Raw genomic sequence first — 12,688 nt, forward strand, 5'->3', positions numbered from 1 at the left:
GCTCGTATGGGTATTAAAGCTTTAATTAATATAAAGTACAGAACAACATTTTACCATTTGATTCTTGTCAACACTAAAACAGTTAGATGTTGAGGTTAGGCTAAACTTGTCAACACTAAAAGGGTTAGACGTTGCAGTGAGTCCACCATATACAAGAATATTCTATTTGACCACTTCCTCAAGCTGTCAGGAAAATGTGGCAGTTCAGAGGTGGTCACTTTGTTTAAAACACACCCATCTAACCCTGATAAATTATTTCCAAAAGACCAGCAAATGGTTTGTTGCTTAATAACAAACAAAAGGCAATTACTAAATATCATACTGTGGATGTCTAATATGTATTCTGTGTATTTGTTTTATCAGTATTGTTTCTCTGTTATGAGAACCCTGTAAACAATAAAGTTCACCCCCACCCACCCCCATAAATTCTGGTAATAGTGACATCATTTTTGTTTCTTTTGATCACTTTCACATAAATATTCAAGTTTTAAACTTAAAACAACATATAATGAATTGTTACATTGAATTCCATTGTAATCTTTACCCTTAAACCACCTTATATTTCTATCTAGTGCCTTCTGGGTAATATTTTTCAATTTGTTGACTGATCTACAAATGCCATAAGTGTCTCAACCTAAAATAAAATATCACAATAAACCAGTTTCCAACAGTGTTAAAGCATGTACAAGAATAGCTTCTTCGTGAGAGTCAGTTATTTAAAAACTATCAATAATTTATATTTATTTTCTTTATGAAAGAATATTACATAACATTCAGATACAGACCAATTAATTTAACCTATTATTGTAGTCTGATGTAATACAACGAACATACACCATATGTAGATTACAAACTTTTAAAATGTTTACTTTGTAGCAACCAGAGTGGTGTGTCTGAAGATGCTTTGAAGGAATTTAGCATGATGTTCAAGTAAGTATTGGTTGGATATTAAATACTGATAAAAGAAAGCTGTCTGCTTAGATAAGAACTAAACATTTAACCAGCAATAAGCTAATTGAATATTCTGTTTTACTGATACAGATTAGAATGTTTTGTTTCATCAACTGTTGTTAAAAGTGTTTCCAGATGTGAAGCTAGTGATATCTTGCAGGGATCAGCCAGTTCTGAATCCATCTATTAGGCTCAAAATTCTGGGTAATTATTACTGTAAAAATTAGTGTCATTTAGAATAACCATTCCCAAGTATTGAAACATTGTGTATGGTCAGTGACTAGACTTTAATATGATGATGGATGGGGGGTCGTGTCTAACAACTGATTTTATCATCTCTGTTGTGATTCGTCAGTCAAATTACATAAAAGTCTGTTTTTGTTTGTCATGGATTTTTCTACATTTGGCTAAGAAATTCCTGTGAGATATATTAAAAAGCACTGTAAGTTATATTTAACTATTTTTGTATTTATGCAAAGGAATTATAGTTGTAAGTTATGTGGAAAAAACACATCAAAAAACAACACAAAATGAAGACAGTTTATTAACTCAGGCACTTTGACAAGGAGAAGTCTGGGCAACTTAATCACCAGGAGTTCAAGAGCTGCCTGAGAGCTCTGGGTTACGACCTCCCCATGATGGAAGAGGGTGGACTAGACCTGGAATTTGAGACCATCCTAGACGTTGTTGACCCCAACCGAGATGGTTATGTTTCTCTGCAGGAATATATGGCCTTCATGCTCTCAAGAGAGACAGAAAATGTTCACTCAAGTGAGGATATAGAGAATGCTTTCAGGGCTATCACTTCAGGAGAACGCTTTTATGTCACAGCCGATGAACTGTATGCCGTAAGTGTTCAGGATCTCCGTAATATCGGGAGGTGTTAGTAATGAAAAAAAGACATTATTCTGCTTAGTTGGTTTTATTAATAAACCAGTTTTATCCACTAATATTATGAAGGAGTAAAACATGATAACCTTTCTCTGACCCTAAACAATGGTCATGTTTAACCCTGACAAAATATACAACTCTGTTGTTTTTCATTTATCATAGACTTTTTAAAGTTGGGAAACATCTTGTTAGAACCAACATTACATATGCTAACAAATTCCCTTGAGATATGATAATTGTACACACTGTTAGAAAATACTAATGGATATGTGGATTAGTGAAAAATTGTTATACATGAAAAACAGGTTTTTTTTTTTTTATGTTATGATTTAATTTGTTTGAACATCTGTCTTTAACTGCCACTGAAAAACAACTTGACATTTCTGGAGTCAAAGTCTGACAAGTTAACTTGTCTTCACATTGACTACAACTTCTATTTCCTCTTCCCGCAATTTTTCAGGGAATTCTAACCTGCACAACCAATTCTGTTAACTTATTAGGAAAGCAAATAAGAACATGCTATAATATGTCAGCTATACTTCGTCTGTCATCTCCCATGTAATTGAGACATCGTGCCAGGTTGGCTCGTGACAGCATATTCTTAAAACATGCACTGCGTCCACCTTGTGGTATGAATTTCAATTAAATAAGCATAATTATCTGAACCCTTGTGGGCTGTAGACCCCTGTTGTTTGGAGAGGGGTTAATAGCATTGAACAATTACTATGTATGTCTGAGCTTGCAGAGAAACCTTAGCTGACAAATATTACAATCACTATTTTACAAAAAATTAAAATGTCTTGTTAGTATCTTCCAAGATATACATTTTACTATAATTATTTCCAGAACCTAACCAAGGAAATGGCAGACTACTGTGTGTCACGAATGAAGCCTTTTAAGGACCCCAAAACTGGACGCACAGTTCCAGGAGCTTATGACTACATCGAATTCACACGGACTATTTTCCAGAATTAAAACTTTTAACGTGACCAGTTGTGTTTTCCGATATGATTATTTTTATGTATACGGTGCTAAAGATACACTTTCATGTACTACTTTATATTATAAAGACAAAATTTAGAAATTTCATAATATTGGAAATTTACTATCACAGGAGCATCTCAGTCTCAGTTTCATTTGATAATACTTTATAGTAGATAAATATTTTAAGGCTTGTTGTCATGAGTACAGAGATTTACAGCTTTTATACCATGAACAAATAAGTTCTTTTCTCTTCTATACTGTTAAGAATTCTGTATTAGTTTTTTTTGGTAATGTGGAACAAAGTAAAGTTTTTTTCATATTTATTATTGTTCTGAACTGTCGTTATTATTCTTCAACTTGTTACTATGACACTATCAGACAATAACTGATGTTTATAATGGTTTATTTCTATTGTAACATCGGCCTATAGCTGATGTTTGTGATGTAATAATAGGCCTATGTGGTTTGGTTGTTTAAAATATAGGTCTCAAGAAAGTTAATATCTCTTAATGTACATAATACATTTTTGGTGGGCGAGAAAAGAAATGTAAACAGTAATGGTGTAGAACCGGCGTTGTAGTGATATCTTGATTAAAAACACGTAGCCTAACACTCGTTCAATCCAAATATGGAAAATGGCCGAAACGACGGAACCTTTTGGCACGAACGTTATTTTGTCAATCTACATTACACGACTTACTACAGCATAGAGAGCTATAATAAAAAAAAAACCCACAATTTTCAAATTAACTTACGTTCTAAATCATGCGAAGTTTGGGAGACGTGGTCCTTTCTTTATAAGGTACGAACTGCGAAATGACCCAAGTTTGAGAAAGGTGGAGTGACGTAATTGTACACTACCATGACAACCTAAATCTAACTAATCAAGTCATTTGAGACAAAATGCCAGTTAGTCAAGAGAAAGCTACCATTTTGAAATTACTCAGTAATTAGTACTTTGTTAAGAGCATTGTGTACCAAAACGATTCATCCGAAAATGAAGAGGTAGGGGAAAATACTTTCCAGTTCAGTAATTAACCTGAATAAACAACAGGGCTCTTTAGCCTAATACGAAAGAGTAACGCGTATTCTATCGCCATCTACTGCACTCGCAAAATAAAGTGTGTACAAAAACTGGATAGCGTGAAGTCTAGGTCTCAAAGATGTAGTGTTAATATCTATTAACTAATATTTTGCGCACGAACACCATCTGGTGACGAAAAATTCGATATTGTTTATTTTATACTGATTGTTTTTATTTATGTTAACAGGTACAGGGTCAGAGCTATTAAAAATATTAAATATGATCAAATAGTCCTCACAACAGATGAACTATTATTTCGAAAAGAACACTACAATTCCTTGTCTGGTTATATGATGAAGAGGCACTTCTAGACCTAATTTGTGTAAAATCTGTACAGATTAATATTGAAATCGTCAGACAATAATGTATGGCGGTTGTAATCGCTTGTGTTGATGAAAACTTAACGGTTTTAACACCGTTGCTAAAGAACATCTTAAACAACGGCTCTGACAGCAAACGACGAATATTTTTAAAATTTTCATGTCATAGCAGTTGTGGTAAAGGACTAGTATTCTTACACTACTGGAAGTAAATGTTTGTTTTAAATTACGCATAAAGCTACACGAGGGATAGCTGTCCCTAATTTAGTAGTGAAAGACTAGAGGAAAAGACAGCTAGTCATCACCACCTACCAACAACTCCTGGGGTACCGTTTTATCAACTATTAGTGGAATTAATCGACACATTATAACAATATCCCCACCGTTGAGAAGGACGAGCATGTTTGGTGGTACAAGAACTCGATCTCGCGCCCCTCAGCTTACGAGTCAATCGCCTTAACCACGTAAAGGCCGAATATTATTCCAAAATTTTCAGGTTATACTAATAGGGGTAAAGGTATTCCAAAGGGCGTAGTTTTCGGGCCCCAATTTTTAACATTTTCGTAATTAAGCTACTTGACGCCATCCGTAATTTTGAACTACGGTTTGTTTTGGTTTGTATTTCGCGCAAAGCTACACGAGGGCTATCTGCGCCAGCCATCCATAATTTAGCAGTGTAAGACTAGAGGGAAGGCAACTAGTCATTATCACCCACCGCCAACTTTGGGCTACTTCTTTTGCTAACGAATAGTGGGATTGAACGTCACAGCCCTCACGGCCGAAAGAGCGAGCATGTTTGGTGTGACGGGGATCCGAATCTGCGACCCTCAGATTACGAGTTGACCACCTGACCACGCCAGGCCTTGAACTACGAACCAGATGGAAGGCAGCTAGTGAGTAGCCTCCTAAAAGGTGGCATCACTCTTATGGTGCACCCGTTTCTTGAAAATACGGGAAATATATTGTTGACATCAAACATACTTGCTAAATCCCAAATCCACAGCTTTTCCTCGGGTCCAGTTTCCCATACAATAAACTAACAAGTTGTATCGCATAATATCACTATTAATGTGACGTCACACCTAAGGTCCACCTAGAATTTTACATTACCGTAATTAAATTGGCGGGTGGTGACGACTAGCTACCTCCCCTCTAATCTTATACTGCTAAATTAGGGACCGCTATCGTAGATAGCCCTCGTGCAGCTTTGCGCAAAATTAAAAAAACAAACAAACGAAACCAAATTGGCCCGAAAGCTAGAACAGTTGTGTAAAGTTACTTCAAGTAGCACTGACGTAATAATTAGTAGAGAAATAATTTAAACATGATGCAAAAGAATGACCACTATATATTCGAAAGATTTGATTAAATTATAAACAACATGAATTTTCGATCCACTTGAAACTACAGCTTCGGTCAGGCAGCAACACAAGACGGAACATTATCAGACACGTGTTTACTTTCGTCATCCCAACAGGAAGTGGGGGAGTTTTTTTCAGCCTTGAAGGAACCTAGAGCAACAGGATATAGCACGTGATGTTTTTCACTAGGAGGGGTCGTTAGGGTTAGTTAATCTAAGTCTCAAAGATAACATCAGAATAACGAAAAGAGCACATGATATTCTACATTAAAAGAGGTTGTTAGGGTTAGGTAATGTGAGATGAGTGACGTCATTTTTAATCCCTAATGGCTAAAGTGTAAAGCGTCACATGGTCAGCTGTGAAAATGACAATGAACAAAAGCTCATAATACATCTGAGAACGGCTGGTATGGTATGGGAGAACAATGTTTCGACCTTTCTCGGTCATCTTCAGGTTAAGAAAGAGAGTGTGTTTGAATGTGACAGTTGACAGACACACGTCTTAGGGATGAGACAATAAACGTAGGGGGCGCTGCAGGAGGATGTTAGGTTATTAATTAGTAGAGGTATAAAGGTGCTATGGTCCTGACACAGTTCGTAATTTTCATGATAAACATATAGAGTGCCCCCCGCTAGTACAGCGGTATGTCTACGGATTCACAACGCTAAAATCAGGGGTTCGATTCCCATCGGTGGGCTTAGCAGATAGCCCGATGTGGCTTTGCTATAAGAAAACACAAACATATTGAGATTTCGTTGTAAATTACGCGCATATTTAAAGCAACGGGCTATGAAGATGACCTAGGAAGGTCAAAACGTTATTTTCTGCTTATCAATAAAAATGTTAATAACCATACCAGCCGTTTTGAAAGACATTTTTTTTCAAGCGGGTTTCTCGTCATCAAAAATAAATAAGTCAAGTTACATAATATAAATAACATCGCTAGCTGAATACAGCACAATTCTCGTTATAACACGAGAAGGTCGCATATGCCTCTCCTCCTATTGTTTGCAAATGAAACGTTATTTTGGCGCTAGTCAGCCGGCCCTAGTCACATGCTATATCGGTTCCCGTGAAAACACTTCCTCATGATTTTCGCAAGATCACGCATGCGTCGCGTAAATCTCACCCTTTGGAATATTGTTCATGAGGGTGGTATCTTCGAGGACCTTTGGTTCTTGTGATAATTCCGAAGCGACAACGCTGGTTTCACCGTATTCATGTATTTATTTAATTGGGGCTTATAAATTCTGTTGGGTTTAACTGTAAGCGAATTTTCTACTCATTTGATTACAGTTTACAACACGGTACTGAGTGGTTCTGGCTTAGCACGCGCTGAACTTTTCACCAGTTTTAACGATACGAGAACAAAGCAACGAATTTTGGCTTTGTTCGTCGTTGGTCACAGAGCTACACAATGAGCTGTCTGGGCTCATTTCGAGACTGTTTGATTCATGTTTCTGTTGAATACGTGACGTTTCGACTACCCTATTCACGTTATGACGAGAAAACCCATTTGTAGAGAAAAATATATATATGTAAAAATGGTTGGTATGGATAGAGAAAACACTGTGTAGAGGAGCGAACAACGTTTCGACCTTCTTCGGTAATCGTCAGGTTCACAAAGAAAGAAATAGGTAACTGACTGATAGCTGACCACGTGTTTGAAGACGGTTGTGTAATTGAGTGTAGGAATGTAGAGGGTGTGCTTAGATGTTTGATTATAAAACTAAGGTCTATACTATGTAAAAACTACAATGACAAACACCACACAAACATTATTTATAAAATACGATGTGATAACTGTCACGACTTCTATATTAGAGAAATAAGTAGAAAAATGGAAACCAGATTCAAAGAACACAAAAAGTCACCTTCACACGTTTTCGAACACTGCAAATCAAATAAACACAACGTAACCATAGAAAACACTCAAATACTAAATAAAGAAACAAACATAAACAAACGCAACATTTAAGAAGCCTTACTTATACAACAACTCAAGCCCAGAATAAACCAATGAAAGGAATACCTTTATACCTATATTAATAAATATAATCAAACATCTAAGCACGCCCTCTACATTCCTAAACTCAGTTAAACAACCCCCTTCAAACACGTGGTCAGCTATCAGTCAGTTATCTCTTTCTTTCGTTGTGAACCTGACGATGACCGAAGAAGGTCGAAACGTTGTTCGCTCCTCTACAGAGTTTTCTCTACCCATACCAGCTGTTTTTACATATATATTTAACCTATTTACGGTTGTCACTGAAAATGAAAACGTTTAGCACTTTAAGTTTAAAACGCATTTACATTCGAAATCCAATTAATTTCGAGTAACATAAAATGCAAAAGTGTAAAAGGATTAATAAATAACGTTAAGTTGAATATTTTAAAGCATAAGTTAAAACATTAACTCACATAGGTTATGGCAAATTAGCATACAAAGAAATCAAATTCATCAATCGAGTAATCAAAACACGTGATGAATATGGCATTATCGTGAGGAACAGATAGATGAGACTAATATTTTATGGTCAAATCGTCTATAAAAAATCTCGGCTTTAGCACAGTCTTGAACCATGGATTCTACATATTGTGTTTTACTGAGCCGTAAGGTGTATGAATAAATATACATATATCATTTTAAAAATTACATAAATCGTATTCTTAAAACAAGGTCTTGTATTTTGTTGTATTTTACGATTCTGGTGATAACAGGTTTCTTTCAATAATTGTATATTTTATTTGTAATGCGATCACTGATGAGGGTTTTTAGTACAACATCAAACAGTCATTGGTTCGCTTTCATTGCTTGAAAACAAAGGCATTGCTCGAAACGGTTAGAAGATCATCTGCATTTTGATATATACATTTATGGCCCAGAAAAAACCCCAAAAAACATCGTTATGAAATAACATCGCTAATACCACTCGATTAATTGTTATGTAAATTAGGACAAGAACGCATGTCTTCTGAAATGCAAATGATTGGTCGTTCAGTGGTATTCCCACGGCTGACTATCCGGTAGATGTAGTTTCACATCTTTATAGTTCATGAGAGATCACATTAGTATGGAATGTGGTCACAGCGAACAACAGGGTTAAACCTGGAACTTTCTACATTGCTGTTGCTAAGGTCCTGAGTTATTCATGACCACACTTTTCATCGCTCAGCATCTTTGGTATATGAATTAATTTGATGAACGCTGATGCGATTATGAAGAAAAACCCTTATGCCAGTTCTAATGTCTGGAGTCACTTGACGGGAGGCCCGGCATGGCTGAAGTGGTTAAAGCGCTCGATTCGTAATCTGAGGGTCGCGGGTTCGAATTCTCGTCGCGCCAAACATGCTCGCCCTGGGGCGTTATAATATAACGATCAACCCCACTTGGTTGGTAAAAGAGTAGCCCAAGAGTCGGCGGTGGATGGTGATGACTAGCTGCCTTCCCTCTAGTCTTACACTGCTAAATTAGGGACGGCTAGCGCAGATAGCCCTCGAGTAGCTTTGCGCGAAGTTCAAAAACAAACAAACACTTGACGGGTGATGCAGTTTCCAAAAACGTCCATACAAGCCTGATAAGCCTAAAACCACTTAATTCAGCCAGTTTCTCGTTCTTCGAATGATCCGTTAATTAATTTAGCATTAGTCTGAAATGAAAGTCAATTATGATGGCATGTAGTACCACAAAGGGCCATAGCATATATGTAAAATATATGTGGTAGTAGTACCTTTCTACATATAGAGAGCGATAAGTTCAACAATGTTTATTCCAAATCACGCCATACTTCCATTAACAAACACATATAGAAGTACAAAGGGCAGTAGGATATGGACCCTCACCACATGTGGCATTAGAGGTACCACTATTCTGGATATAGAGGGAGACAAGTTCAACAGTGTTCACACCACACTTTATGAGTCACGTTCCTTTATGAAAACGAGGCTAATTAAGTTCCAGATTCTCCCCGTATCAGTATAATCCCGTCACTTGGCTGCACAGTGAACATTGACTCTTGTATGAAAACAATAGTTTTTCAAGTTTTTTTTCTGTTTGACTGGACGTGATTTTGGCACCGTTTTTTTTTTTTTTTTTTTTTTGGGGTCAGGCGTGGGGTGAGTTTGTGGGGTACGTTTGTAAGTATCGACATGTTGTTACAGCTGTTGTTACTAAAGTTTTATTTAGTCTCAAGGCTTGTACTTTAAAACAACATTAATTTAGAATAATATTTTCACGATCCAAGTCAGTAAAAAAATTTCGGTTTGTTACCAGTTACGTCTTTATTATCGTTCAGTTCTATTTAAACGTTTTAAGTCTGGTTTTTAAGTTTTGATTCTTTCGTAAGCCTACTTATACATGTTATTTTGTGCTGTTAGCCCACGAAATGGATTTACGACCAGCACAAGTTTTTTTTGTTTTGTTTTTCCTACGTGTTCCAGCAGCTGTATCATTAGTTTGAAAGAAGTTCCACGTTGCGTTGACGACACTTGATGCGGAACCTATTTGCAACGACTGGTTGTGATTGGCTAACTCTTCACATGAATAAAACACCTACGTTTCTTCTGTTATTCATCTCTAAGTGACCTTTGAGAAACAATCATATCCCCCCCCCCACGTGGCTCAGCGGTAAGCGTGCAGATTTATAACGCTAAAAACTGGGTTTCGATACTCGTGGTTGAAACAGCACAAGTAACTCAGTATGCAGCTTTGTACTTAACAACAAAAAAACAAACTGGCCACGATCGTATGAGACCATTCTTATATCGTAGGCTGAATGACCAATAGTTTGCATTTTAAGTCATGTAACTAATCAACCGATGGCCAATAACATAATAATGAACTGAGAGGGCGTGGCTTACGTGTTTCGATGATCTTTTAATCGGTTGAAGCAGAGTTCATGAACTCTTACATGTATATTTCCCATTAATACCGCCCAAAGAAATCTGTTTCAGAACAAATACCAATTCGGGGGCTGTCTTCCCTTAAGGAAATGTAGCCTCAAAAGAAACAAAACATGGAGTCCCGTCCATATTTTGGGCTAACGTTCCATTGATGGTAATATTCATGTCAAATATGAACCAACATGAATTACGTTATACTTACCATGGTTTGTTTTTGAATTTTGCGCAAAGCTTCTCGAGGGCCGTCTACGCTAGCCGTCCCTAATTTAGCAATGTAAGACTAGAAAGAAGGCAGCTAGTCATCACCATCCACCGCCAACTCTTGGGCTACTATTTTACCAATGAGTTATGGGACTTACTGTAACATTATAACGCCCCACGGCTGAAAAGGCGAGCATGTTTGGTGTGACATGGATTCGAACCCGCTACCCTCAGATTACGAATCACCTGGCAATGCATATTAATTTCACATCAATGTTCTTCCCTTTTCTTCAGTTTGTTTGTGTTTTTGTGAACGAACATAATAATAATAAAAAAAAAATCATTGTGGTAAACGAAATATTGGGTCGTCCAATATTTAAATAAATGTTGGAATTCTCACGATGACATTTGGAAACTGAATATTGAGTAATTTATCGTTAGTTGATTGGTTTGATCTAACGTTTGTCGCTTACAAGGTGTCTTAATTGTCTGCTGTTTCAACTCTACTCAGAGTAAGTTTCGTAACCCTCAAGGCAGCATGGACAAGAAGGGCTTTCGTCTGATTTTCCTCTACGACTTCAAACTTGGACGACAAGCTACGGAAACTACACGAAACATCAACCAGGCATTCGGCCATAGATCTGTTACTAAACGTACAGTTCAGCGTCGGTTCCAAAGGTTTCGACAGTGCGATTGGAAAGACGAAAAAGCTGGATAAGTGCGTTCCGCATGAGCTGACTGAAGATCAATAACATCGGCGTTATGAGACCTGTCAAGGATGACGCTCCAAAATTTTGAACAATTGGGAATCGAGGTTCTGCTTTACCCGCCTTACACCCCAGACCTTTCCCATACAGATTTTCATTTCCTCAAGAACTTAGACAACTTTTTGAATAATAAACGCTTTCAAAACCAAGCAGCTGCAGAGGAAGCTTTCAGGGAGTTCATTGACCGTAAAAACTCCGATTTCCACATTGGGGGCATAAACAGCGTCGTTACACGTTGACAACAACGTGTTGATACAAACTGTGTTTACTTTGATTTAATCATGTTTTACAACACAGGTTTGTACTTTTCCAAACTTTGTAGTTCATGAACATTTATTTCTGCACAACCTAATAATAATTTGATCTAAATAAAAGGTATTTTTTTCCTTCCCGATTTCTAGCTAATCCTTACGTGATAGAACAAATAAAATAAAACCTGCGTAGTTGAATTGTGGAAAATCCATTATTAAAAGCCACGTTCAGAAAGTTTAAAATCGTGGGCCTATGCGACCTTGGTAATTTTGCCACAAACACAAATGGATAGATATCTGTTGAAAACGTCCAACTTGTGTTTTATTATTTTTACCTTCATATTACGTTTCTGATCTTAATACTTAAATAGATTACTTGTAAAGTTTACTTGTAGTATTAAGACTATTGTTAAGGCTACGTTTACTTGTAGTATTAAGACTATTGTTAAGGCTACATTTACTTGTAGTATTAAGACTATTGTTAAGGCTACGTTCACTTGTAGTATTAAGACTATTGTTAAGGCTACGTTCACTTGTCGTATTAAGACTATTGTTAAGGCGACGTTCACTTGTCGTATTAAGACTATTGTTAAGGCGACGTTTACTTGTCGTATTAAGACTATTGTTAAGGCGACGTTCACTTGTCGTATTAAGACTATTGTTAAGGCGACGTTTACTTGTCGTATTAAGACTATTGTTAAGGCGACGTTTACTTGTAGTATTAAGACTATTGTTAAGGCTTGTAGTATTAAGACGTTAACTTGTCGTATTAAGACTATTGTTAAGGCGACGTTTACTTGTCGTATTAAGACTATTGTTAAGGCGACGTTTACTTGTCGTATTAAGACTATTGTTAAGGCTACGTTTACTTGTAGTATTAAGACTATTGTTAAGGCTACGTTTACTTGTAGTATTAAGACTATTGTTAAGGCTACGTTTACTTGTAGTATTAAGACTATTGTTAAGGCTACGTTTA

General features: G+C 36.7%; 1 protein-coding gene and 1 pseudogene across 4 annotated transcripts in view; one reads left to right on the forward strand and one right to left on the reverse strand.

The window, feature by feature from the left end:
• LOC143228820 (spectrin alpha chain-like) overlaps positions 1-3,149 on the forward strand; it is a 61,749-nt pseudogene extending 58,600 nt beyond the window's left edge. The window contains exons 46-48 of the transcript XR_013015464.1: positions 877-930; positions 1,505-1,799; positions 2,689-3,149. The product of XR_013015464.1 is annotated as a spectrin alpha chain-like (transcript). The remainder of the gene's footprint in view (positions 1-876; positions 931-1,504; positions 1,800-2,688) is intronic.
• The window catches only part of LOC143228822 (DNA repair protein SWI5 homolog), a 76,931-nt gene that overhangs the window by 39,834 nt on the left and 24,409 nt on the right, over positions 1-12,688 (reverse strand). The gene's annotated exons all lie outside the window — the stretch shown is intronic.

Source organism: Tachypleus tridentatus, chromosome 10, assembly GCF_004210375.1.
Source record: "Tachypleus tridentatus isolate NWPU-2018 chromosome 10, ASM421037v1, whole genome shotgun sequence".
NCBI classification, from domain to species: Eukaryota; Metazoa; Arthropoda; class Merostomata; order Xiphosura; family Limulidae; genus Tachypleus; species Tachypleus tridentatus.